This window comes from Leuresthes tenuis, unplaced genomic scaffold, assembly GCF_036924035.1.
Source record: "Leuresthes tenuis unplaced genomic scaffold, fLeuTen1.0.hap1 SCAF_1, whole genome shotgun sequence".
Lineage (NCBI taxonomy): Eukaryota > Metazoa > Chordata > Actinopteri > Atheriniformes > Atherinopsidae > Leuresthes > Leuresthes tenuis.
The window spans coordinates 41,904,649-41,927,148 of NW_027325355.1; the positions used below are offsets into that span (position 1 = coordinate 41,904,649).

The 22,500-nt window shown below is 46.4% G+C and overlaps 3 non-coding genes and 53 pseudogenes across 3 annotated transcripts; all 56 read right to left on the minus strand.

Moving 5' to 3' along the window:
• LOC140318635 (5S ribosomal RNA) overlaps nt 1-17 on the minus strand; it is a 119-nt pseudogene extending 102 nt beyond the window's left edge.
• Nucleotides 18-286: 269 nt separating this feature from the next.
• On the minus strand, nt 287-410 carry LOC140268462 (5S ribosomal RNA; annotated as a pseudogene).
• Nucleotides 411-679: 269 nt separating this feature from the next.
• Nucleotides 680-798, minus strand: LOC140286464 (5S ribosomal RNA; annotated as a pseudogene).
• Nucleotides 799-1,070: 272 nt separating this feature from the next.
• Nucleotides 1,071-1,189, minus strand: LOC140293297 (5S ribosomal RNA; annotated as a pseudogene).
• Nucleotides 1,190-1,458: 269 nt separating this feature from the next.
• On the minus strand, nt 1,459-1,577 carry LOC140267286 (5S ribosomal RNA; annotated as a pseudogene).
• Nucleotides 1,578-1,846: 269 nt separating this feature from the next.
• Nucleotides 1,847-1,965, minus strand: LOC140288430 (5S ribosomal RNA; annotated as a pseudogene).
• A 272-nt stretch (nt 1,966-2,237) lies between these two features.
• Nucleotides 2,238-2,356, minus strand: LOC140306947 (5S ribosomal RNA; annotated as a pseudogene).
• Nucleotides 2,357-3,012: 656 nt separating this feature from the next.
• On the minus strand, nt 3,013-3,131 carry LOC140288977 (5S ribosomal RNA; annotated as a pseudogene).
• Nucleotides 3,132-3,272: 141 nt separating this feature from the next.
• On the minus strand, nt 3,273-3,391 carry LOC140268879 (5S ribosomal RNA; annotated as a pseudogene).
• A 269-nt stretch (nt 3,392-3,660) lies between these two features.
• On the minus strand, nt 3,661-3,779 carry LOC140292848 (5S ribosomal RNA; annotated as a pseudogene).
• A 269-nt stretch (nt 3,780-4,048) lies between these two features.
• Nucleotides 4,049-4,167, minus strand: LOC140290789 (5S ribosomal RNA; annotated as a pseudogene).
• A 269-nt stretch (nt 4,168-4,436) lies between these two features.
• LOC140304761 (5S ribosomal RNA) lies at nt 4,437-4,555 on the minus strand (annotated as a pseudogene).
• A 269-nt stretch (nt 4,556-4,824) lies between these two features.
• Nucleotides 4,825-4,943, minus strand: LOC140307552 (5S ribosomal RNA; annotated as a pseudogene).
• Nucleotides 4,944-5,212: 269 nt separating this feature from the next.
• On the minus strand, nt 5,213-5,331 carry LOC140295151 (5S ribosomal RNA; annotated as a pseudogene).
• Nucleotides 5,332-5,600: 269 nt separating this feature from the next.
• Nucleotides 5,601-5,719, minus strand: LOC140298037 (5S ribosomal RNA; annotated as a pseudogene).
• Nucleotides 5,720-5,991: 272 nt separating this feature from the next.
• Nucleotides 5,992-6,110, minus strand: LOC140292307 (5S ribosomal RNA; annotated as a pseudogene).
• A 269-nt stretch (nt 6,111-6,379) lies between these two features.
• Nucleotides 6,380-6,498, minus strand: LOC140312750 (5S ribosomal RNA; annotated as a pseudogene).
• A 269-nt stretch (nt 6,499-6,767) lies between these two features.
• On the minus strand, nt 6,768-6,886 carry LOC140297120 (5S ribosomal RNA; annotated as a pseudogene).
• A 269-nt stretch (nt 6,887-7,155) lies between these two features.
• Nucleotides 7,156-7,274, minus strand: LOC140304924 (5S ribosomal RNA; annotated as a pseudogene).
• Nucleotides 7,275-7,546: 272 nt separating this feature from the next.
• Nucleotides 7,547-7,665, minus strand: LOC140300890 (5S ribosomal RNA; annotated as a pseudogene).
• Nucleotides 7,666-7,934: 269 nt separating this feature from the next.
• On the minus strand, nt 7,935-8,053 carry LOC140305523 (5S ribosomal RNA; annotated as a pseudogene).
• Nucleotides 8,054-8,322: 269 nt separating this feature from the next.
• Nucleotides 8,323-8,441, minus strand: LOC140295213 (5S ribosomal RNA; annotated as a pseudogene).
• Nucleotides 8,442-8,710: 269 nt separating this feature from the next.
• Nucleotides 8,711-8,829, minus strand: LOC140294044 (5S ribosomal RNA; annotated as a pseudogene).
• Nucleotides 8,830-9,098: 269 nt separating this feature from the next.
• LOC140290790 (5S ribosomal RNA) lies at nt 9,099-9,217 on the minus strand (annotated as a pseudogene).
• A 269-nt stretch (nt 9,218-9,486) lies between these two features.
• LOC140304767 (5S ribosomal RNA) lies at nt 9,487-9,605 on the minus strand (annotated as a pseudogene).
• A 269-nt stretch (nt 9,606-9,874) lies between these two features.
• On the minus strand, nt 9,875-9,993 carry LOC140307561 (5S ribosomal RNA; annotated as a pseudogene).
• Nucleotides 9,994-10,262: 269 nt separating this feature from the next.
• On the minus strand, nt 10,263-10,381 carry LOC140295153 (5S ribosomal RNA; annotated as a pseudogene).
• A 269-nt stretch (nt 10,382-10,650) lies between these two features.
• LOC140269493 (5S ribosomal RNA) lies at nt 10,651-10,769 on the minus strand (annotated as a pseudogene).
• Nucleotides 10,770-11,041: 272 nt separating this feature from the next.
• Nucleotides 11,042-11,160, minus strand: LOC140310041 (5S ribosomal RNA; annotated as a pseudogene).
• A 269-nt stretch (nt 11,161-11,429) lies between these two features.
• Nucleotides 11,430-11,548, minus strand: LOC140289745 (5S ribosomal RNA). The gene has a single exon (XR_011912285.1). It is a non-coding gene; the product is annotated as a 5S ribosomal RNA (ribosomal RNA).
• Nucleotides 11,549-11,817: 269 nt separating this feature from the next.
• Nucleotides 11,818-11,936, minus strand: LOC140294789 (5S ribosomal RNA; annotated as a pseudogene).
• A 269-nt stretch (nt 11,937-12,205) lies between these two features.
• On the minus strand, nt 12,206-12,324 carry LOC140300661 (5S ribosomal RNA; annotated as a pseudogene).
• Nucleotides 12,325-12,593: 269 nt separating this feature from the next.
• Nucleotides 12,594-12,717, minus strand: LOC140270907 (5S ribosomal RNA; annotated as a pseudogene).
• Nucleotides 12,718-12,986: 269 nt separating this feature from the next.
• On the minus strand, nt 12,987-13,104 carry LOC140289562 (5S ribosomal RNA; annotated as a pseudogene).
• A 269-nt stretch (nt 13,105-13,373) lies between these two features.
• LOC140296726 (5S ribosomal RNA) lies at nt 13,374-13,482 on the minus strand (annotated as a pseudogene).
• A 269-nt stretch (nt 13,483-13,751) lies between these two features.
• Nucleotides 13,752-13,875, minus strand: LOC140289229 (5S ribosomal RNA; annotated as a pseudogene).
• A 269-nt stretch (nt 13,876-14,144) lies between these two features.
• On the minus strand, nt 14,145-14,262 carry LOC140289563 (5S ribosomal RNA; annotated as a pseudogene).
• A 269-nt stretch (nt 14,263-14,531) lies between these two features.
• Nucleotides 14,532-14,649, minus strand: LOC140293424 (5S ribosomal RNA; annotated as a pseudogene).
• Nucleotides 14,650-15,306: 657 nt separating this feature from the next.
• On the minus strand, nt 15,307-15,425 carry LOC140310462 (5S ribosomal RNA; annotated as a pseudogene).
• A 269-nt stretch (nt 15,426-15,694) lies between these two features.
• LOC140290511 (5S ribosomal RNA) lies at nt 15,695-15,813 on the minus strand (annotated as a pseudogene).
• A 269-nt stretch (nt 15,814-16,082) lies between these two features.
• Nucleotides 16,083-16,201, minus strand: LOC140295906 (5S ribosomal RNA; annotated as a pseudogene).
• Nucleotides 16,202-16,470: 269 nt separating this feature from the next.
• On the minus strand, nt 16,471-16,589 carry LOC140296042 (5S ribosomal RNA; annotated as a pseudogene).
• A 269-nt stretch (nt 16,590-16,858) lies between these two features.
• LOC140277319 (5S ribosomal RNA) lies at nt 16,859-16,977 on the minus strand (annotated as a pseudogene).
• A 272-nt stretch (nt 16,978-17,249) lies between these two features.
• Nucleotides 17,250-17,368, minus strand: LOC140306952 (5S ribosomal RNA; annotated as a pseudogene).
• A 269-nt stretch (nt 17,369-17,637) lies between these two features.
• LOC140291377 (5S ribosomal RNA) lies at nt 17,638-17,756 on the minus strand (annotated as a pseudogene).
• Nucleotides 17,757-18,022: 266 nt separating this feature from the next.
• On the minus strand, nt 18,023-18,141 carry LOC140298723 (5S ribosomal RNA). Its single transcript, XR_011914343.1, has one exon. It is a non-coding gene; the product is annotated as a 5S ribosomal RNA (ribosomal RNA).
• A 266-nt stretch (nt 18,142-18,407) lies between these two features.
• LOC140292416 (5S ribosomal RNA) lies at nt 18,408-18,526 on the minus strand (annotated as a pseudogene).
• Nucleotides 18,527-18,795: 269 nt separating this feature from the next.
• Nucleotides 18,796-18,914, minus strand: LOC140293708 (5S ribosomal RNA; annotated as a pseudogene).
• A 657-nt stretch (nt 18,915-19,571) lies between these two features.
• Nucleotides 19,572-19,690, minus strand: LOC140310484 (5S ribosomal RNA; annotated as a pseudogene).
• Nucleotides 19,691-19,959: 269 nt separating this feature from the next.
• LOC140290512 (5S ribosomal RNA) lies at nt 19,960-20,078 on the minus strand (annotated as a pseudogene).
• Nucleotides 20,079-20,347: 269 nt separating this feature from the next.
• On the minus strand, nt 20,348-20,466 carry LOC140295284 (5S ribosomal RNA; annotated as a pseudogene).
• Nucleotides 20,467-20,735: 269 nt separating this feature from the next.
• On the minus strand, nt 20,736-20,854 carry LOC140296044 (5S ribosomal RNA; annotated as a pseudogene).
• A 269-nt stretch (nt 20,855-21,123) lies between these two features.
• On the minus strand, nt 21,124-21,242 carry LOC140269289 (5S ribosomal RNA; annotated as a pseudogene).
• A 272-nt stretch (nt 21,243-21,514) lies between these two features.
• Nucleotides 21,515-21,633, minus strand: LOC140306958 (5S ribosomal RNA; annotated as a pseudogene).
• A 269-nt stretch (nt 21,634-21,902) lies between these two features.
• Nucleotides 21,903-22,021, minus strand: LOC140291378 (5S ribosomal RNA; annotated as a pseudogene).
• Nucleotides 22,022-22,287: 266 nt separating this feature from the next.
• LOC140298725 (5S ribosomal RNA) lies at nt 22,288-22,406 on the minus strand. The gene has a single exon (XR_011914345.1). It is a non-coding gene; the product is annotated as a 5S ribosomal RNA (ribosomal RNA).
• Between the last annotated feature and the right edge of the window lie 94 nt (nt 22,407-22,500).

Sequence of the window (22,500 nt, forward strand, 5' to 3'; positions counted from 1 at the left end):
GTGGTGTGGCCGTAAGCAACAAAGTCTTTGACAAATGTGCATTATATAGGTACTGGAATCATACAGTTCCTCTATGTAACCAGATAATTGCCGAGAAAGGCTGATGTGTAGTGGGCATATCTTCTTCCCTGATGTGATTATTCTCTGCAGCTGAAACTGAGACTCTCAGATCACTTTGTGTCTGCCAACAAAGCAGCAGCAGCTGAAGATGACCAACTTCCTCATGTGTCACAGGGTGATCAGATGTTACAACAAAAGACATGCAGGTGGTAGAGAGAAGAAAAAAAGCTTACAGCACCTGGTATTCCCAAGCAGTCTCCCACCCAAGTACTAACCAGGCACAACCCTGCTTGGCTTCCGAGATCAGACGAGGTCGGGCATATTATATTCAGGGTGGTGTGGCCGTAAGCGACAATCTCTGTGACAAATGTGTATTATATAGGTACTGGAATCATACACTTCCTCTATGTAACCAGATAATTGCCGAGAAAGGCTGACTCTTAGTGGGCACATCTTCCTTCTTGATGTGATCATTCTCTTCAGCTGAAACTGAGACTCTCAGATCACTTCGTGTCTGCCAACAAAGCAGCAGAAGCTGAAGATGACCAACTTCCTCATGTGTCACAGGGTGATCAGACGTTGCAACAAAAGACATGCAGGTGGTAGAGAGAAGAGAAAAAGCTTACAGCACCTGGTATTCGCAAGCGGTCTCCCATTCAAGAACTAACCAGGCCCAACCCTGCTTGGCTTCCGAGATCAGACGAGGTCGAGCTTATTCAGGGTGGTGTGGCGGTAAGCAACAATATCTGGTACAAATGTGTATTATATAGGTACTGGAATCATACACTTCCTCTATGTAACCAGATAATTGCCGAGAAAGGCTGACTCTTAGTGGGCACATCTTCCTACTTGATGTGATTATTCTCTGGAGCTGAAACTGAGACTCTCAGATCACTTCATGTCTGCCAACAAAGCAGCAGCAGCAGCTGAAGATGACCAACTTCCTCATGTGTCACAGGGTGATCAGACGTTGCAACAAAAGACATGCAGGTTGTAGAGAGAAGAGAAAAAGCTTACAGCAAATGGTATTTTCAAGCGGTCTCCCACCCAAGTACTAACCAGGCCCAACCCTGCTTGGCTTCCGAGATCAGACGAGGTCAGGCATATTGAGGGTGGTGTGGCCGTAAGCAACAATGTCTGTGACAAATGTGCATTATATAAGTACAGGAATCATACGGTTCCTCTATGTAACCAGATAATTGCTGAGAAAGGCTGATGTGTAGTGGGCACATCTTCTTCCCTGATGTGATCATTCTCTGCAGTTGAAACTGAGACTCTCAGATCACTTCGTGTCTGCCAACAAAGCAGCAGCAGCTGAAGATGACCACCTTCCTCATGTGTCACAGGGTGATCAGACGTTGCAACAAAAGACATGCAGGTGGTAGAGAGAAGAGAAAAAGCTTAAAGCACCTGGTATTCCCAAGAGGTCTTCCAGCCAAGTACTAACCAGGCCCAACCCTCCTTGGCTTCCGAGATCAGACGAGGTCGGGCATGTTCAGGGTGGTGTGGCCGTAAGCAACCATAACTGTGACAAATGTACATTATATAGGTACTGGAATCATACAGTTCCTCTATGTAACCAGATAATTGCAGAGAAAGGCTGACTTGTAGTGGGCACATCTTCTTCCCTGATGTGATAATTCTCTGCAGCTGAAACTGAGACTCTCAGATCACTTCGTGTCTGCCAACAAAGCAGCAGCAGCTGAAGATGACCAACTTCCTCATGTGTCACAGGAGGATCAGACGTTGCCACAAAAGACATGCAGGTGGTAGAGAGAAGAGAAAAAGCTTACAGCATCTGGTATTCCCAAGTGGTCTCCCATCCAAGAACTAACCAGGCCCAACCCTCCTTGGCTTCCGAGATCAGACGAGGTCGGGCATATTCAGGGTGGTGTGGCCGTAAGGAACAATTTCTGTGACAAATGTGCATTATATAAGTACTGGAATCATACACTTCCTCTATGTAACCAGATAATTTCCGAGAAAGGCTCACTTGTTATGGGCACATCTTCTTCCCTGATGTGATGTTTCTCTGCAGCTGAAACTGAGACTCTCAGATCACTTCGTGTCTGCCAACAAAGCAGCAGCAGCTGCTGAAGATGACCAACTTCCTCATGTGTCATAGGGTGATCAGACGTTGCAACAAAAGACATGCAGGTGGTAGAGAGAAGAGAAAAAGCTTAAAGCACCTGGTATTCCCAAGAGGTCTTCCATCCAAGTACTAACCAGGCCCAACCCTCCTTGGCTTCCGAGATCAGACGAGGTCGGGCATGTTCAGGGTGGTGTGGCCGTAAGCAACAATGTCTCTGACAAATGTGCATTATATAGGTACTGGAATCATACGGTTCCTCTATGCAACCAGTTAATTTCCGAGAAAGGCTGATGTGTACTGGGCACATCTTCTTCCCTGACGTGATTATTCTCTGCAGCTGAAACTGAGACTCTCAGATCACTTTGTGTCTGCCAACAAAGCAGCAGCAGCTGAAGATGACCAACTTCCTCATGTGTCACAGGGTGATCAGACGTTGCAACAAAAGACATGCAGGTGGTAGAGAGAAGAGAAAAAGCTTACAGCACCTGGTATTCCACAGCTGTCTCCCATCCAAGTACTAACCAGGTACAACCTTCTTGGTGTCCGAGATCAGACGAGGTTGGGCTTATTCAGGGTGGTGTGGCCGTAAGCAACAATTTCTGTGACAAATGTGCATTATATAGGTACTGGAATCATACAATTCCTCTATGTAACCAGATAATTGCAGAGAAAGGCTGACTTGTTATGGGCACATCTTCTTCCCTGATGTGATTATTCTCTGCAGCTGAAACTGAGACTCTCAGATCACTTCGTGTCTGCCAACAAAGCAGCAGCAGCTGAAGATGACCAACTTCCTCATGTGTCACAGGGTGATCAGAAGTTGCAACAAAAGACATGCAGGTGGTCGAGAGAAGACAAAAAGCTTAAAGCTCCTGGTATTCCCAAGCGGTCTCCCATTTAAGTACTAACCAGGCCCAACCCTCCTTGGCTACCGAGATCAGACGAGGTCGGGCATGTTCAGGGTGGTGTGGCCGTAAGCAACTATGTCTGTGACAAATGTGCATTATATAGGTACTGGAATCATACGGTTCCTCTATGTAACCAGATAATTGCCGAGAAAGGCTGACTTGTAGTGGGCAAATCTTCTAAAAGACATGCAGGTGGTCGAGAGAAGAGAAAAAGCTTACAGCACCTGGTATTCCCAAGAGGTCTTCCATCCAAGTATTAACCACGCCCAACCCTCCTTGGCTTCCGAGATCAGACGAGGTCGGGTATGTTCAGGGTGGTGTGGCCGTAAGCAAGCATAACTGTGACAAATGTGCATTATATAGGTACTGGAATCATACAGTTCCTCTATGTAACCAGATAATTGCCAAGAAAAGCTGATAAGTAGTGGGCACATCTTCTTCCCTGACGTGATTATTCTCTCGAGCTGAAACTGAGACTCTCAGATCACTTTGTGTCTGCCAACAAAGCAGCAGAAGCTGAAGATGACCAACCTCCTCATGTGTCACAGGGTGATCAGACGTTGCAACAAAAGACATGCAGGTGGTACAGAGAAGAGAAAAAGCTTACAGCACCTCGTATTCCCAAGAGGTCTTCCATCCAAGTACAAACCAGGCCAAACTGTGCTTGGCTTCCGAGATCAGACGAGGTCAGGCATGTTCAGGGTTGTGTGGCCGTAAGCAACAATGTCTCTGACAAATGTGCATTATATAGGTACTGGAATCATACGGTTCCTCTATGCAACCAGATAATTGCCGAGAAAGGCTGATGTGTAGCGGGCATATCATCTTCTCTGATGTGATCATTCTCTTCAGCTGAAACTGAGACTCTCAGATCACTTCGTGTCAGCCAACAAAGCAGCAGCAGCTGAAGATGACCAACTTCCTCATGTGTCACAGGGTGGTCAGACGTTGCAACAAAAGACATTCAGGTGGTCCAGAGAAGAGAAAAAGCTTACAGCACCTGGTATTCCCAAGCGGTCTCTCATCAAAGTACTAACCAGGCCCAACCCTCCTTGGCTTCTGAGATCACACGAGATTGGGCATATTCAGGGTGGTTTGGCCGTAAGCAACAATCTCTGTGACAAATGTGCATTATATAGGCAATGGAATCATATGGTTCCTCTATGTAACAAGATAATTGCCGAAAAAGTCTGATATATAGTGGGCACATCTTGTTCCCTGACGTGATAATTTTCTCCAGCTGAAAATGAGACTCTAAGATCACTTCGTGTCTGCCAACAAAGCAGCAGAAAATGAAGATGACCAACTTCCTCATGTGTCACAGGGTGATCAGACGTTGCAAAAAAAGACATGCAGGTGGTTGAGAGAAGAGAAAAAGCTTACAGCACCTGATAATCCCAAGCGGTCTCCCATCCAAGTACTAACCAGGCACAACCCTGCTTGGCTTCCGAGATCAGACGAGGTCGGGCATATTCAGGGTGGTGTGGCCGTAAGCAACAATGTCTGTGACAAATGTAAATTGTATAGGTACTGGAATCATACGTTTCCTCTATATAACCAGATAATTGCAGAGAAAGGCTGATAAATAGTGGGCACATCTTCTTCCCTGACGTGATTATTCTCTCCAGCTGAAAATGAGACTCTCAGATCACTTCGTGTCTGCCAACAAAGCAGCAGCAGCTGAAGATGACCAACTTCCTCATGTGTCAGAGGGCGATCAGACCTTGCAACAAAATACATGCAGGTGGTAGAGAGAAGAGAAAAAGCTTACAGCACCTGGCATTCCCAAGGGGTCTCCCATTCAAGTACTAACCAGGCCCAACCCTGCTTGGGTTCCGAGATCAGTCGAGGTCGGGCATATTCAGGGTGGTGTGGCCGTAAGTAACAATGTCTGTGAAAAATGTGCATTATATAGGAACTGGAATAATACAGTTCCTCTATGTAACCAGATAATTGCAGAGAAAGGCTAACTTGTTGTGGGCACATCTTCTTCCTTGATGTTATTATTCTCTGCAGCTGAAACTGAGACTCTCAGATCACTTCGTGTCTGCTAACAAAGCAGCAGCAGCTGAAGATGACCAACTTCCTCATGTGTCACAGGGCGATCAGACATTGCAACAAAAGACATGTAGGTGGTAGAGAGAAGAGAAAAAGCTTACAGCACCTGGTATTCCCAAGCGGTGTCCCATCAAAGTACTAACCAGGCCCAGCCCCCCTTGGCTTCCGAGATCAGACAAGGTCAGACATATTCAGGGTGGTTTGGCCATAAGTAACAATCTCCGTGACAAATATGCATTATATAGGCAATGGAATCATACACTTCCTCTATGTAACCAGATAATTGCCGAGAAAGGCTGATATGTAGTGGGCACATCTTCTTCCCTGACGTGATAATTCTCTCCAGCTGAAAATGAGACTCTCAGATCACTTTGTGTCTGCCAACAAAGCAGCAGCAGCTGAAGATGACCAACTTCCTCATGTGTCACAGGGTGATCAGACGTTGCAACAAAAGACATGCAGGTGGTAGAGAGAAGAGAAAAAGCTTACAGCACCTGGTATTCCCAAGCAGTCTCCCATCCAAGTACTAACCAGGCCCAAACCTGCTTGACTTCCAAGATCAGACGAGGTCGGGCTTATTCAGGGTGGTGTGGCCGTAAGCAACAATATCTGTGACAAATGTGCATTATATAGGTACTGGAATCATACACTTCCTCTATGTAACCAGATAATTGCCGAGAAAGGCTGACTTGTAGTGGGCACATCTTCTTCCCTGATGTGATTATTCTCTGCAGCTGAAATTGAGACTATCAGATCACTTCGTGTCTGCCAACAAAGAAGCAGCAGCAGCTGAAGATGACCAACTTCCTCATGTGTCACAGGAGGATCAGACGTTGCCACAAAAGACATTCAGGTGGTCCAGAGAAGAGATAAAGCTTACAGCACCTGGTATTCCCAAGCAGTCTCCCATTTAAGTACTAACCAAGCCCAACCCTCCTTGGCTTCCGAGATGAGACGAGGTCGGGCATGTTCAGGGTGGTGTGGCCGTAAGCAACATGGTCTGTGACAAATGTGCATTATATAGGTACTGGAATCATACGGTTCCTCTATGCAACCAGATAATTGCCGAGAAAGGCTGACTTGTAGTGGGCACATCTTCTTCCCTGATGTGATTATTCTCTGCAGCTGAAACTGAGACTCTCAGATCACTTTGTGTCTGCCAACAAAGCAGCAGCAGCTGAAGATGACCAACTTCCTCATGTGTCACAGGGTGATCAGACGTTGCAACAAAAGACATGCAGGTGGTAGAGAGAAGACAAAAAGCTTACAGCACCTGGTATTCCCAAGCCGTCTCCCATTTAAGTACTAACCAGGCCCAACCCTCCTTGGCTTCCGAGATCAGACGAGGTCGGGCATGTTCAGGGTGGTGTGGCCGTAAGCAACCATAACTGTGACAAATGTGCATTATATAGGTACTGGAATCATATACTTCCTCTATGTAACCAGATAATTGCCGAGAAAGGCTGACTTGTAGTGGGCACATCTTCTTCCCTGACGTGATTATTCTCTGCAGCTGAAATTGAGACTCTCAGATCACTTCGTGTCTGCCAACAAAGCAGCAGCAGCTGAAGATGACCAACTTCCTCATGTGTCACAGGGCGATCAGACCTTGCAACAAAATACATGCAGGTGGTAGAGAGAAGAGAAAAAGCTTAAAGCACCTGGCATTCCCAAGGGGTCTCCCATTCAAGTACTAACCAGGTCCAACCCTGCTTGGGTTCCAAGATCAGACAAGGTCAGACATATTCAGGGTGGTTTGGCCGTAAGTAACAATCTCCGTGACAAATGTGCATTATATAGGCAATGGAATCATACACTTCCTCTATGTAACCAGATAATTGCCGAGAAAGGCTGATATGTAGTGGGCACATCTTCTTCCCTGACGTGATAATTCTCTCCAGCTGAAAATTAGACTCTCAGATCACTTTGTGTCTGCCAACAAAGCAGCAGCAGCTGAAGATGACCAACTTCCTCATGTGTCAAAGGGTGATCAGACGTTGCAACAAAAGACATGCAGGTGGTAGAGAGAAGAGAAAAAGCTTACAGCACCTGGTATTCCCAAGCAGTCTCCCATCCAAGTACTAACCAGGCCCAAACCTGCTTGACTTCCAAGATCAGATGAGGTCGAGCTTATTCAGGGTGGTGTGGCCGTAAGCAACAATATCTGTGACAAATGTGCATTATATAGGTACTGGAATCATACACTTCCTCTATGTAACCAGATAATTGCCGAGAAAGGCTGACTTGTAGTGGGCACATCTTCTTCCCTGATGTGATCATTCTCTTCAGCTGAAACTGAGACTCTCAGATCACTTCGTGTCTGCCAACAAAGAAGCAGCAGCAGCTGAAGATGACCAACTTCCTCATGTGTCACAGGGTGATCAGACGTTGCAACAAAAGACATGCAGGTGGTCGAGAGAAGACAAAAAGCTTACAGCTCCTGGTATTCCCAAGCGGTCTCCCATTTAAGTACTAACCAGGCCCAACCCTCCTTAGCTACCGAGATCAGACGAGGTCTGGCATGTTGAGGGTGGTGTGGCCGTAAGCAACAATGTCTGTGACAAATGTGCATTATATAGGTACTGGAATCATACGGTTCCTCTATGTAACCAGATAATTGCCGAGAAAGGCAGACTTGTAGTGGGCAAATCTTCTTCCCTCATGTGATCATTCTCTGCAGCTGAAACTGAGACTCTCAGATCACTTCGTGTCTGCCAACAAAGCAGCAGCAGCTGAAAATGACCAACTTCCTCATGTTTCACAGGGTGATCAGACGTTGCAACAAAAGACATGCAGGTGGTCGAGAGAAGAGAAAAAGCTTACAGCACCTGGTATTCCCAAGAGGTCTTCCATCCAAGTACTAACCACGCCCAACCCTCCTTGGCTTCCGAGATCAGACGAGGTCGGGCATGTTCAGGGTGGTGTGGCCGTAAGCAACAATGTCTCTGACAAATGTGCATTATATAGGTACTGGAATCATACGGTTCCTCTATGCAACCAGATCATTTCCGAGAAAGGCTGACTTGTAGTGGGCACATCTTCTTCCCTGACGTGATTATTCTCTGCAGCTGAAACTGAGACTCTCAGATCACTTTGTGTATGCCAACAAAGCAGCAGTAGCTGAAGATGACCAACTTCCTCATGTGTCACAGGGTGATCAGACGTTGCAACAAAAGACATGCAGGTGGTAGAGAGAAGAGAAAAAGCTTACAGCACCTGGTATTCCCAGAGAGTCTACCATCCAAGTACTAACCAGGCCAAAACCTGCTTGGCTTCCGAGATCAGACGTGGTCAGGCATTTTCAGGGTGGTGTGGCCGTAATTAACCACAACTGTGACAAATGTGCATTATAAAGGTACTGGAATCATACAGTTCCTCTATGTAACCAGATAATTGCCGAGAAAAGCTGATAAGTAGTGGGCACATCTTCTTCCCTGACGTGATTATTCTCTCGAGCTGAAACTGAGACTCTCAGATCACTTCGTGTCTGCCAACAAAGCAGCAGAAGCTGAAGATGACCAACTTCCTCATGTGTCACAGGGTGATCAGACGTTGCAACAAAAGACATGCAGGTGGTAGAGAGAAGAGAAAAAGCTTACAGCACCTCGTATTCCCAAGAGGTCTTCCATCCAAGTACAAACCAGGCCCAACTGTGCTTGGCTTCCGAGATCAGACGAGGTCGGGCATGTTCAGGGTTGTGTGGCCGTAAGCAACAATGTCTCTGACAAATGTGCATTATATAGGTACTGGAATCATACGGTTCCTCTATGCACCCAGATAATTGCTGAGAAAGGCTGATGTGTAGTGGGCAAATCTTCTTCCTTGACGTGATTATTCTCTTCAGCTGAAACTGAGACTCCCAGATCACTTCGTGTCTGCCAACAAAGCAGCAGCAGCTGAAGATGACCAACTTCCTCATGTGTCAGAGGGCGATCAGACCTTGCAACAAAATACATGCAGGTGGTAGAGAGAAGAGAAAAAGCTTACAGCACCTGGTATTCCCAAGCGGTCTCTCATCAAAGTACTAACCAGGCCCAACCCTCCTTGGCTTCTGAGATCACACGAGATTGGGCATATTCAGGGTGGTTTGGCCGTAAGCAACAATCTCTGTGACAAATGTGCATTATATAGGCAATGGAATCATATGGTTCCTCTATGTAACAAGATAATTGCCGAAAAAGTCTGATATATAGTGGGCACATCTTGTTCCCTGACGTGATAATTTTCTCCAGCTGAAAATGAGACTCTAAGATCACTTCGTGTCTGCCAACAAAGCAGCAGAAAATGAAGATGACCAACTTCCTCATGTGTCACAGGGTGATCAGACGTTGCAACAAAAGACATGCAGGTGGTTGAGAGAAGAGAAAAAGCTTACAGCACCTGATAATCCCAAGCGGTCTCCCATCCAAGTACTAACCAGGCACAACCCTGCTTGGCTTCCGAGATCAGACGAGGTCGGGCATATTCAGGGTGGTGTGGCCGTAAGCAACAATGTCTGTGACAAATGTAAATTGTATAGGTACTGGAATCATACGTTTCCTCTATATAACCAGATAATTGCAGAGAAAGGCTGATAAATAGTGGGCACATCTTCTTTCCTGACGTGATTATTCTCTCCAGCTGAAAATGAGACTCTCAGATCACTTCGTGTCTGCCAACAAAGCAGCAGCAGCTGAAGATGACCAACTTCCTCATGTGTCAGAGGGCGATCAGACCTTGCAACAAAATACATGCAGGTGGTAGAGAGAAGAGAAAAAGCTTACAGCACCTGGCATTCCCAAGGGGTCTCCCATTCAAGTACTAACCAGGCCCAACCCTGCTTGGGTTCCGAGATCAGTCGAGGTCGGGCATATTCAGGGTGGTGTGGCCGTAAGTAACAACGTCTGTGAAAAATGTGCATTATATAGGTACTGGAATAATACAGTTCCTCTATGTAACCAGATAATTGCAGAGAAAGGCTAACTTGTTGTGGGCACATCTTCTTCCTTGATGTTATTATTCTCTGCAGCTGAAACTGAGACTCTCAGATCACTTCGTGTCTGCTAACAAAGCAGCAGCAGCTGAAGATGACCAACTTCCTCATGTGTCACAGGGCGATCAGACATTGCAACAAAAGACATGTAGGTGGTAGAGAGAAGAGAAAAAGCTTACAGCACCTGGTATTCCCAAGCGGTGTCCCATCAAAGTACTAACCAGGCCCAGCCCCCCTTGGCTTCCGAGATCAGACAAGGTCAGACATATTCAGGGTGGTTTGGCCATAAGTAACAATCTCCGTGACAAATGTGCATTATATAGGCAATGGAATCATACACTTCCTCTATGTAACCAGATAATTGCCGAGAAAGGCTGATATGTAGTGGGCACATCTTCTACCCTGACATGATAATTCTCTCCAGCTGAAAATGAGACTCTCAGATCACTTTGTGTCTGCCAACAAAGCAGCAGCAGCTGAAGATGACCAACTTCCTCATGTGTCACAGGGTGATCAGACGTTGCAACAAAAGACATGCAGGTGGTAGAGAGAAGAGAAAAAGCTTACAGCACCTGGTATTCCCAAGCTGTCTCCCATCCAAGTACTAACCAGGCCCAAACCTGCTTGACTTCCAAGATCAGACGAGGTCGGGCTTATTCAGGGTGGTGTGGCCGTAAGCAACAATATCTGTGACAAATGTGCATTATATAGGTACTGGAATCATACACTTCCTCTATGTAACCAGATAATTGCCGAGAAAGGCTGACTTGTAGTGGGCACATCTTCTTCCCTGATGTGATTATTCTCTGCAGCTGAAATTGAGACTATCAGATCACTTCGTGTCTGCCAACAAAGAAGCAGCAGCAGCTGAAGATGACCAACTTCCTCATGTGTCACAGGAGGATCAGACGTTGCCACAAAAGACATTCAGGTGGTCCAGAGAAGAGATAAAGCTTACAGCACCTGGTATTCCCAAGCAGTCTCCCATTTAAGTACTAACCAAGCCCAACCCTCCTTGGCTTCCGAGATCAGACGAGGTCGGGCATGTTCAGGGTGGTGTGGCCGTAAGCAACATGGTCTGTGACAAATGTGCATTATATAGGTACTGGAATCATACGGTTCCTCTATGTAACCAGATAATTGCCGAGAAAGGCTGACTTGTAGTGGGCACATCTTCTTCCCTGATGTGATTATTCTCTGCAGCTGAAACTGAGACTCTCAGATCACTTTGTGTCTGCCAACAAAGCAGCAGCAGCTGAAGATGACCAACTTCCTCATGTGTCACAGGGTGATCAGACGTTGCAACAAAAGACATGCAGGTGGTACAGAGTAGAGAAGAAGCTTACAGCACCTGGTATTCCCAAGCGGTCTCCCATCCAAGTACTAACCAGGCCCAACCCTGCTTGGCTTCCGAGATCAGACGAGGTCGGGCATGTTCCGGGTGGTGTGGCCGTAAGCATCAATGTGTCTGACAAATGTGCATTATATAAGTACAGGAATCATACGGTTCCTCTATGTAACCAGATAATTGCTGAGAAAGGCTGATGTGTAGTTGGCACATCTTCTTCCCTGACGTGATTATTCTCTTCAGCTGAAACTGAGACTCTCAGATCACTTCGTGTCTTCCAACAAAGCAGCAGCAGCTGAAGATGGCCAACTTTCTCATGTGTCACAGGGTGATCAGACGTTGCAACAAAAGACATGCAGGTTGTAGAGAGAAGAGAATATGCTTACAGCACCTGGTATTCCCAAGCAGTCTCCCATTAAAGTACTAACCAGGCCCAACCCTCCTTGGCTTCCGCGATCAGACGAGGTCGGGCTTATTCAGGGTGGTGTAGCCGTAAGGAACAATTTCTGTGACAAATGTGCATTATATAGGTACTGGAATCATACAATTCCTCTATGTAACCAGATAATTGATGAGAAAGGCTGACTTGTTATGGGCACATCTTCTTCCCTGATGTGATTATTCTCTGCAGCTGAAACTGAGACTCTCAGATCACTTCGTGTCTGCCAACAAAGCAGCAGAAGCTGAAGATGACCAACTTCCTCATGTGTCACAGGGGGATCAGACGTTGCAACAAAAGACATGCAGGTGGTCGAGAGAAGACAAAAAGCTTACAGCTCCTGGTATTCCCAAGCGGTCTCCCATTTAAGTACTAACCAGGCCCAACCCTCCTTGGCTTCCGAGATCAGACGAGGTCGGGCATGTTCAGGGTGGTGTGGCCGTAAGCAACATGGTCTGTGACAAATGTGCATTATATAGGTACTGGAATCATACGGTTCCTCTATGTAACCAGATAATTGCCGAGAAAGGCTGACTTGTAGTGGGCACATCTTCTTGCCTGATGTGATTATTCTCTGCAGCTGAAACTGAGACTCTCAGATCACTTTGTGTCTGCCAACAAAGCAGCAGCAGCTGAAGATGACCAACTTCCTCATGTGTCACAGGGTGATCAGACGTTGCAACAAAAGACATGCAGGTGGTAGAGAGAAGAGAAAAAGCTTACAGCACCTGGTATTCCCAAGCAGTCTCCCACCCAAGTACTAACCAGGCACAACCCCGCTTGGCTTCCGAGATCGGACGAGGTCGGGCATATTATATTCAGGGTGGTGTGGCCGTAAGCGACAATCTCTGTGACAAATGTGCATTATATAGGTACTGGAATCATACGGTTCCTCTATGTAACCAGATAATTGCAGAGAAAGGCTTATGTGTAGTGGGCACATCTTCTTCCCTGACGTGATTATTCTCTGCAGCTGAAACTGAGACTCTCAGATCACTTCGTGTCTGCCAACAAAGCAGCAGAAGCTGAAGATGACCAACTTCCTCATGTGTCACAGGGTGATCAGACGTTGCAACAAAAGACATTCAGGTGGTCCAGAGAAGAGATAAAGCTTACAGCACCTGGTATTCCCAAGCAGTCTCCCACCCAAGTACTAACCAGGCCAACCGTGCTTGGCTTCCGAGATCAGACGAGGTCAGGCATGTTCAGGGTGGTGTGGCCGTAAGCGACAATCTCTGTGACAAATGTGCATTATATACGTACTGGAATCATACGGTTCCTCTATGTAACCAGATAATTGATGAGAAAGGCTGACTTGTTATGGGCACATCTTCTTCCCTGATGTGATTATTCTCTGCAGCTTAAACTGAGACTCTCAGATCACTTCGTGTCTGCCAACAAAGCAGCAGCAGCTGAAGATGACCAACTTCCTCATGTGTCACAGGGGGATCAGACGTTGCAACAAAAGACATGCAGGTGGTCGAGAGAAGACAAAAAGCTTACAGCTCCTGGTATTCCCAAGCGGTCTCCCATTTAAGTACTAACCAGGCCCAACCCTCCTTGGCTTCCGAGATCAGACATGTTCAGGGTGGTGTGGCCGTAAGCAACATGGTCTGTGACAAATGTGCATTATATAGGTACTGGAATCATACGGTTCCTCTATGTAACCAGATAATTGCCGAGAAAGGCTGACTTGTAGTGGGCACATCTTCTTCCCTGATGTGATTATTCTCTGCAGCTGAAACTGAGACTCTCAGATCACTTCGTGTCTGCCAACAAAGCAGCAGCAGCTGAAGATGACCAACTTCCTCATGTGTCACAGGGTGATCAGAAGTTGCAACAAAAGACATGCAGGTGGTAGAGAGAAGAGAAAAAGCTTACAGCACCTGGTATTCCCAAGCAGTCTCCCACCCAAATACTAACCAGGCACAACCCCGCTTGGCTTCCGAGATCGGACGAGGTCGGGCATATTATATTCAGGGTGGTGTGGCCGTAAGCGACAATCTCTGTGACAAATGTGCATTATATAGGTACTGGAATCATACGGTTCCTCTATGTAACCAGATAATTGCAGAGAAAGGCTTATGTGTAGTGGGCACATCTTCTTCCCTGACGTGATTATTCTCTGCAGCTGAAACTGAGACTCTCAGATCACTTCGTGTCTGCCAACAAAGCAGCAGAAGCTGAAGATGACCAACTTCCTCATGTGTCACAGGGTGATCAGACGTTGCAACAAAAGACATTCGGGTGGTCCAGAGAAGAGATAAAGCTTACAGCACCTGGTATTCCCAAGCAGTCTCCCACCCAAGTACTAACCAGGCCAACCGTGCTTGGCTTCCGAGATCAGACGAGGTCAGGCATGTTCAGGGTGGTGTGGCCGTAAGCGACAATGTCTGTGACAAATGTGCATTATATAGGTACTGGAATCATACGGTTCCTCTATGTAACCAGATAATTGCAGAGAAAGGCTTATGTGTAGTGGGCACATCTTCTTCCCTGACGTGATTATTCTCTGCAGCTGAAACTGAGACTCTCAGATCAATTCGTGTCTGCCAACAAAGCAGCAGAAGCTGAAGATGACTAACTTCCTCATGTGTCACAGGGTGATCAGACGTTGCAACAAAAGACATTCAGGTGGTCCAGAGAAGAGATAAAGCTTACAGCACCTGGTATTCCCAAGCAGTCTCCCACCCAAGTACTAACCAGGCCAACCGTGCTTGGCTTCCGAGATCAGACGAGGTCAGGCATATTGAGGGTGGTGTGGCCGTAAGCAACAATGTCTGTGACAAATGTGCATTATATAGGTACTGGAATCATACAGTTCCTCTATGTAACCAGATAATTGCCGAGAAAGGCTGATGTGTAGTGGGCACATCTTGTTCCCTGACGTTATTATTCTCTTCAGTTGAAACTGAGACTCTCAGATCACTTCGTGTCTGCCAACAAAGTAGCAGAAGCTGAAGATGACAAACTTCCTCATGTGTCACAGGGTGATCAGATGTTGCAACAAAAGACATGCAGGTGGTAGAGAGAAGAGAAAAAGCTTACAGCACCTGGTATTTCCAAGCAGTCTCCCATTGAAGTACAAACCAGTCCCAACCCTGCTTGGCTTCCAGGTTAAGACAAGGTGGGGCTTATTCAGGGTGGTGTGGCGGTAAGCAACAATATTTGTTACAAATGTGAATTATATAGGTACTGGAATCATACACTTCCTCTATGAAACCAGATAATTGCCGAGAAAGGCTGATGTGTAGTGGGCATATCATCTTCTCTGATGTGATCATTCTCTTCAGCTGAAACTGAGACTCTCAGATCACTTCGTGTCTGCCAACAAAGCAGCAGCAGCTGAAGATGACCAACTTCCTCATGTGTCACAGGGTGATCAGACGTTGCAACAAAACACATGCAGGTGGTAGAGAGAAGAGAAAAAGCTTACAGCACCTGGTATTCCCAAGCGGTCTCCCACCCAAGTACTAACCAGGCCCAACACTGCTTGGCTTCCGAGATCAGACGAGGTCAGGCAAATTCAGGGTGGTGTGGCCGTAAATAACAATGTCTGTGACAAATGTGCATTATATAAGTACAGGAATCATACGGTTCCTCTATGTAACCAGATAATTGATGAGAACGGCTGATGTGTAGTGGGCACATCTTCTTCCCTGACGTGATTATTCTCTTCAGCTGAAACTGAGACTCTCAGATCACTTCGTGTCTTCCAACAAAGCAGCAGCAGCTGAAGATGACCAACTTCTTCACGTGTCACAGGGTGATCAGACGTTGCAACAAAAGACATGCAGGTGGTAGAGAGAAGAGAAGAAGCTTACAGCACCTGGTATTCCCAAGCTGTCTCCCATCCAAGTACTAACCAGGTACAACCCTGCTTGGCGTCCGAGATCAGACGAGGTCGGGCTTATTCAGGGTGGTGTGGCCGTAAGCAACAATGTCTCTGACAAATGTGCATTATATAGGTACTGGAATCATACGGTTCCTCTATGCAACCAGATAATTGCCGAGAAAGGGTTATGTGTAGCGGGCAAATCATCTTCTCTGATGTGATCATTCTCTGCAACTGAAACTGAGACTCTCAGATAACTTTGTGTCTGCCAACAAAGCAGCAGCAGCTGAAGATGACTATCTTCCTCATGTGTCACAGGGTGATCAGACGTTGCAACAAAAGACATGCAGGTGGTAGAGAGAAGAGAAGAAGCTTACAGCACCTGGTATTCCCAAGCAGTCTCCCATCCAAGTACTAAGCAGGCTCAACCCTGTTTGGCTTCCGAGATCACACGAGGTTGGGCAAATTCAGGGTGGTGTGGCCGTAAGTAACAATGTCTGTGACAAATGTGCATTATATAGGTACTGGAATCATACGGTTCCTCTATGCAACCAGATAATTGCCAAGAAAGGCTAACTTGTAGTGGGCACATCTTCTTCCCTGATGTGATTATTGTCTACAGCTGAAACTGAGACTCTCAGATCACTTCGTGTCTGCCAAAAAAGCAGCAGCTGCTGAAGATGACCAACTTCCTCATGTGTCACAGGGTGATCAGACGTTGCAACAAAAGACATGCAGGTGGTAGAGAGAAGAGAAGAAGCTTACAGCACCTGGTATTCCCAAGCAGTCTCCCATCCAAGTACTAAGCAGGTTCAACCCTGTTTGGCTTCCGAGATCACACGAGGTTGGGCATATTCAGGGTGGTGTGGCCGTAAGTAACAATGTCTGTGACAAATGTGCATTATAGAGGTACTGGAATCATACGGTTCCTCTATGCAACCAGATAATTGCCAAGAAAGGCTAACTTGTAGTGGGCACATCTTCTTCCCTGATGTGATTATTCTCTACAGCTGAAACTGAGACTCTCAGATCACTTCGTGTCTTCCAACAAAGCAGCAGCAGCTGAAGATGACCAACTTCCTCATGTGTCACAGGGTGATCAGACGTTGCAACAAAAGACATGCAGGTTGTAGAGAGAAGAGAAAACGCTTACAGCACCTGGTATTCCCAAGCAGTCTCCCATTGAAGTACTAACCAGGCCCAACCCTCCTTGGCTTCCGAGATCAGACGAGGTCGGGCATATTCAGGGTGGTGTGGCCGTAAGGAACAATTTCTGTGACAAATGTGCATTATATAAGTACTGTAATCATACACTTCCTCTATGTAACCAGATAATTTCCGAGAAAGGCTCACTTGTTATGGGCACATCTTCTTCCCTGATGTGATCATTCTCTGCAGCTTAAACTGAGACTCTCAGATCACTTCGTGTCTGCCAACAAAGCAGCAGCAGCTGCTGAAGATGACCAACTTCCTCATGTGTCATAGGGTGATCAGACGTTGCAACAAAAGACATACAGGTGGTAGAGAGAAGAGAAAAAGCTTAAAGCACCTGGTATTCCCAAGAGGTCTTCCATCCAAGTACTAACCAGGCCCAACCCTCCTTGGCTTCCGAGATCAGACGAGGTCGGGCATGTTCAGGGTGGTGTGGCCGTAAGCAACAATGTCTCTGACAAATGTGCATTATATAGGTACTGGAATCATACGGTTCCTCTATGCAACCAGTTAATTTCCGAGAAAGGCTGATGTGTACTGGGCACATCTTCTTCCCTGACGTGATTATTCTCTGCAGCTGAAACTGAGACTCTCAGATCACTTTGTGTCTGCCAACAAAGCAGCAGCAGCTGAAGATGACCAACTTCCTCATGTGTCACAGGGTGATCAGACGTTGCAACAAAAGACATGCAGGTGGTAGAGAGAAGAGAAAAAGCTTACAGCATCTGGTATTCCCAAGCGGTCTCTCATCCAAGTACTAACCAGGCCCAACCCTCCTTGGCTTCTGAGAGCAGACGAGGTCAGACATATTCAGGGTGGTGTGGCCGTAAGCAACAATGTCTGTGACAAATATAAACTGTATAGGTACTGGAATCATACGGTTCCTCTATGCAACCAGATAATTGCCAAGAAAGGCTGATAAGTAGTGGAAACATCTTCCCTGACGTGATTATTCTCTCCAGCTGAAACTGAGACTCTCATATCACTTCGTGTCTGCCAACAAAGCAGCAGCAGCTGAAGATGACCAACTTCCTCATGTGTCACAGGGCGATCAGACATTGCAACAAAAGACATGCAGGTGGTAGAGAGAAGAGAAAAAATTTACAGCACCTGGTATTCCCAAGCGGTCTCCCATCCAAGTACTAACCAGGCCCAACCCTGCTTGGCTTCCAAGATCAGACGAGGTCGGGCATATTCAGGGTGGTGTGGCCGTAAGCAACAATGTCTGTGACAAATATAAACTGTATAGGTACTGGAATCATACGGTTCCTCTATGCAACCAGATAATTGCCAAGAAAGGCTGATAAGTAGTGGAAACATCTTCCCTGACGTGATTATTCTCTCCAGCTGAAACTGAGACTCTCATATCACTTCGTGTCTGCCAACAAAGCAGCAGCAGCTGAAGATGACCAACTTCCTCATGTGTCACAGGGCGATCAGACATTGCAACAAAAGACATGCAGGTGGTAGAGAGAAGAGAAAAAATTTACAGCACCTGGTATTCCCAAGCAGTCTCCCATTCAAGTACTAACAAGGCCCAACCCTGCTTGGGTTCTGAGATCAGACGAGGTCGGGCATATTCAGGGTGGTGTGGCCGTAAGTAACAATGTCTGTGACAAATGTGCATTATATAGGTACTGGAATCATACGGTTCCTCTATGCAACCAGATAATTGCCAAGAAAGGCTAACTTGTAGTGGGCACATCTTCTTCCCTGATGTGATTATTCTCTGCAGCTGAAACTGAGACTCTCAGATCACTTCGTGTCTGCCAACAAAGCAGCAGCAGCTGAAGATGACCAACTTCCTCATGTGTCACAGGATGATCAGACATTGCAACAAAAGACATGCAGGTGGTAGAGAGAAGAGAAAAAATTTACAGCACCTGATATTCCCAAGCGGTCTCCCATTCAAGTACTAACCAGGCCCAACCCTGCTTGGGTTCTGAGATCATACTAGGTCGGGTATATTCAGGGTGGTGTGGCCGAAAGTAACAATGTCTGTGACAAATGTGCATTATATAGGTACTGGAATCATACGGTTCCTCTATGCAACCAGATAATTGCCAAGAAAGGCTAACTTGTAGTGGGCACATCTTCTTCCCTGATGTGATTATTCTCTTCAGCTGAAACTGAGACTCTCAGATCACTTCGTGTCTGCCAACAAAGTAGCAGAAGCTGAAGATGACAAACTTCCTCATGTGTCACAGGGTGATCAGATGTTGCAACAAAAGACATGCAGGTGGTAGAGAGAAGAGAAAAAGCTTACAGCACCTGGTATTTCCAAGCAGTCTCCCATTGAAGTACAAACCAGTCCCAACCCTGCTTGGCTTCCAGGTTAAGACAAGGTGGGGCTTATTCAGGGTGGTGTGGCGGTAAGCAACAATATTTGTTACAAATGTGAATTATATAGGTACTGGAATCATACACTTCCTCTATGAAACCAGATAATTGCCGAGAAAGGCTGATGTGTAGTGGGCATATCATCTTCTCTGATGTGATCATTCTCTTCAGCTGAAACTGAGACTCTCAGATCACTTCGTGTCTGCCAACAAAGCAGCAGCAGCTGAAGATGACCAACTTCCTCATGTGTCACAGGGTGATCAGACGTTGCAACAAAACACATGCAGGTGGTAGAGAGAAGAGAAAAAGCTTACAGCACCTGGTATTCCCAAGCGGTCTCCCACCCAAGTACTAACCAGGCCCAACACTGCTTGGCTTCCGAGATCAGACGAGGTCAGGCAAATTCAGGGTGGTGTGGCCGTAAATAACAATGTCTGTGACAAATGTGCATTATATAAGTACAGGAATCATACGGTTCCTCTATGTAACCAGATAATTGATGAGAACGGCTGATGTGTAGTGGGCACATCTTCTTCCCTGACGTGATTATTCTCTTCAGCTGAAACTGAGACTCTCAGATCACTTCGTGTCTTCCAACAAAGCAGCAGCAGCTGAAGATGACCAACTTCTTCACGTGTCACAGGGTGATCAGACGTTGCAACAAAAGACATGCAGGTGGTAGAGAGAAGAGAAGAAGCTTACAGCACCTGGTATTCCCAAGCTGTCTCCCATCCAAGTACTAACCAGGTACAACCCTGCTTGGCGTCCGAGATCAGACGAGGTCGGGCTTATTCAGGGTGGTGTGGCCGTAAGCAACAATGTCTCTGACAAATGTGCATTATGTAGGTACTGGAATCATACGGTTCCTCTATGCAACCAGATAATTGCCGAGAAAGGGTTATGTGTAGCGGGCAAATCATCTTCTCTGATGTGATCATTCTCTGCAACTGAAACTGAGACTCTCAGATAACTTTGTGTCTGCCAACAAAGCAGCAGCAGCTGAAGATGACTATCTTCCTCATGTGTCACAGGGTGATCAGACGTTGCAACAAAAGACATGCAGGTGGTAGAGAGAAGAGAAGAAGCTTACAGCACCTGGTATTCCCAAGCAGTCACCCATCCAAGTACTAAGCAGGCTCAACCCTGTTTGGCTTCCGAGATCACACGAGGTTGGGCAAATTCAGGGTGGTGTGGCCGTAAGTAACAATGTCTGTGACAAATGTGCATTATATAGGTACTGGAATCATACGGTTCCTCTATGCAACCAGATAATTGCCAAGAAAGGCTAACTTGTAGTGGGCACATCTTCTTCCCTGATGTGATTATTGTCTACAGCTGAAACTGAGACTCTCAGATCACTTCGTGTCTGCCAAAAAAGCAGCAGCTGCTGAAGATGACCAACTTCCTCATGTGTCACAGGGTGATCAGACGTTGCAACAAAAGACATGCAGGTGGTAGAGAGAAGAGAAGAAGCTTACAGCACCTGGTATTCCCAAGCAGTCTCCCATCCAAGTACTAAGCAGGTTCAACCCTGTTTGGCTTCCGAGATCACACGAGGTTGGGCATATTCAGGGTGGTGTGGCCGTAAGTAACAATGTCTGTGACAAATGTGCATTATAGAGGTACTGGAATCATACGGTTCCTCTATGCAACCAGATAATTGCCAAGAAAGGCTAACTTGTAGTGGGCACATCTTCTTCCCTGATGTGATTATTCTCTACAGCTGAAACTGAGACTCTCAGATCACTTCGTGTCTTCCAACAAAGCAGCAGCAGCTGAAGATGACCAACTTCCTCATGTGTCACAGGGTGATCAGACGTTGCAACAAAAGACATGCAGGTTGTAGAGAGAAGAGAAAACGCTTACAGCACCTGGTATTCCCAAGCAGTCTCCCATTCAAGTACTAACCAGGCCCAACCCTCCTTGGCTTCCGAGATCAGACGAGGTCGGGCATATTCAGGGTGGTGTGGCCGTAAGGAACAATTTCTGTGACAAATGTGCATTATATAAGTACTGTAATCATACACTTCCTCTATGTAACCAGATAATTTCCGAGAAAGGCTCACTTGTTATGGGCACATCTTCTTCCCTGATGTGATCATTCTCTGCAGCTTAAACTGAGACTCTCAGATCACTTCGTGTCTGCCAACAAAGCAGCAGCAGCTGCTGAAGATGACCAACTTCCTCATGTGTCATAGGGTGATCAGACGTTGCAACAAAAGACATACAGGTGGTAGAGAGAAGAGAAAAAGCTTAAAGCACCTGGTATTCCCAAGAGGTCTTCCATCCAAGTACTAACCAGGCCCAACCCTCCTTGGCTTCCGAGATCAGACGAGGTCGGGCATGTTCAGGGTGGTGTGGCCGTAAGCAACAATGTCTCTGACAAATGTGCATTATATAGGTACTGGAATCATACGGTTCCTCTATGCAACCAGTTAATTTCCGAGAAAGGCTGATGTGTACTGGGCACATCTTCTTCCCTGACGTGATTATTCTCTGCAGCTGAAACTGAGACTCTCAGATCACTTTGTGTCTGCCAACAAAGCAGCAGCAGCTGAAGATGACCAACTTCCTCATGTGTCACAGGGTGATCAGACGTTGCAACAAAAGACATGCAGGTGGTAGAGAGAAGAGAAAAAGCTTACAGCATCTGGTATTCCCAAGCGGTCTCTCATCCAAGTACTAACCAGGCCCAACCCTCCTTGGCTTCTGAGAGCAGACGAGGTCAGACATATTCAGGGTGGTGTGGCCGTAAGCAACAATGTCTGTGACAAATATAAACTGTATAGGTACTGGAATCATACGGTTCCTCTATGCAACCAGATAATTGCCAAGAAAGGCTGATAAGTAGTGGAAACATCTTCCCTGACGTGATTATTCTCTCCAGCTGAAACTGAGACTCTCATATCACTTCGTGTCTGCCAACAAAGCAGCAGCAGCTGAAGATGACCAACTTCCTCATGTGTCACAGGGCGATCAGACATTGCAACAAAAGACATGCAGGTGGTAGAGAGAAGAGAAAAAATTTACAGCACCTGGTATTCCCAAGCGGTCTCCCATCCAAGTACTAACCAGGCCCAACCCTGCTTGGCTTCCAAGATCAGACGAGGTCGGGCATATTCAGGGTGGTGTGGCCGTAAGCAACAATGTCTGTGACAAATATAAACTGTATAGGTACTGGAATCATACGGTTCCTCTATGCAACCAGATAATTGCCAAGAAAGGCTGATAAGTAG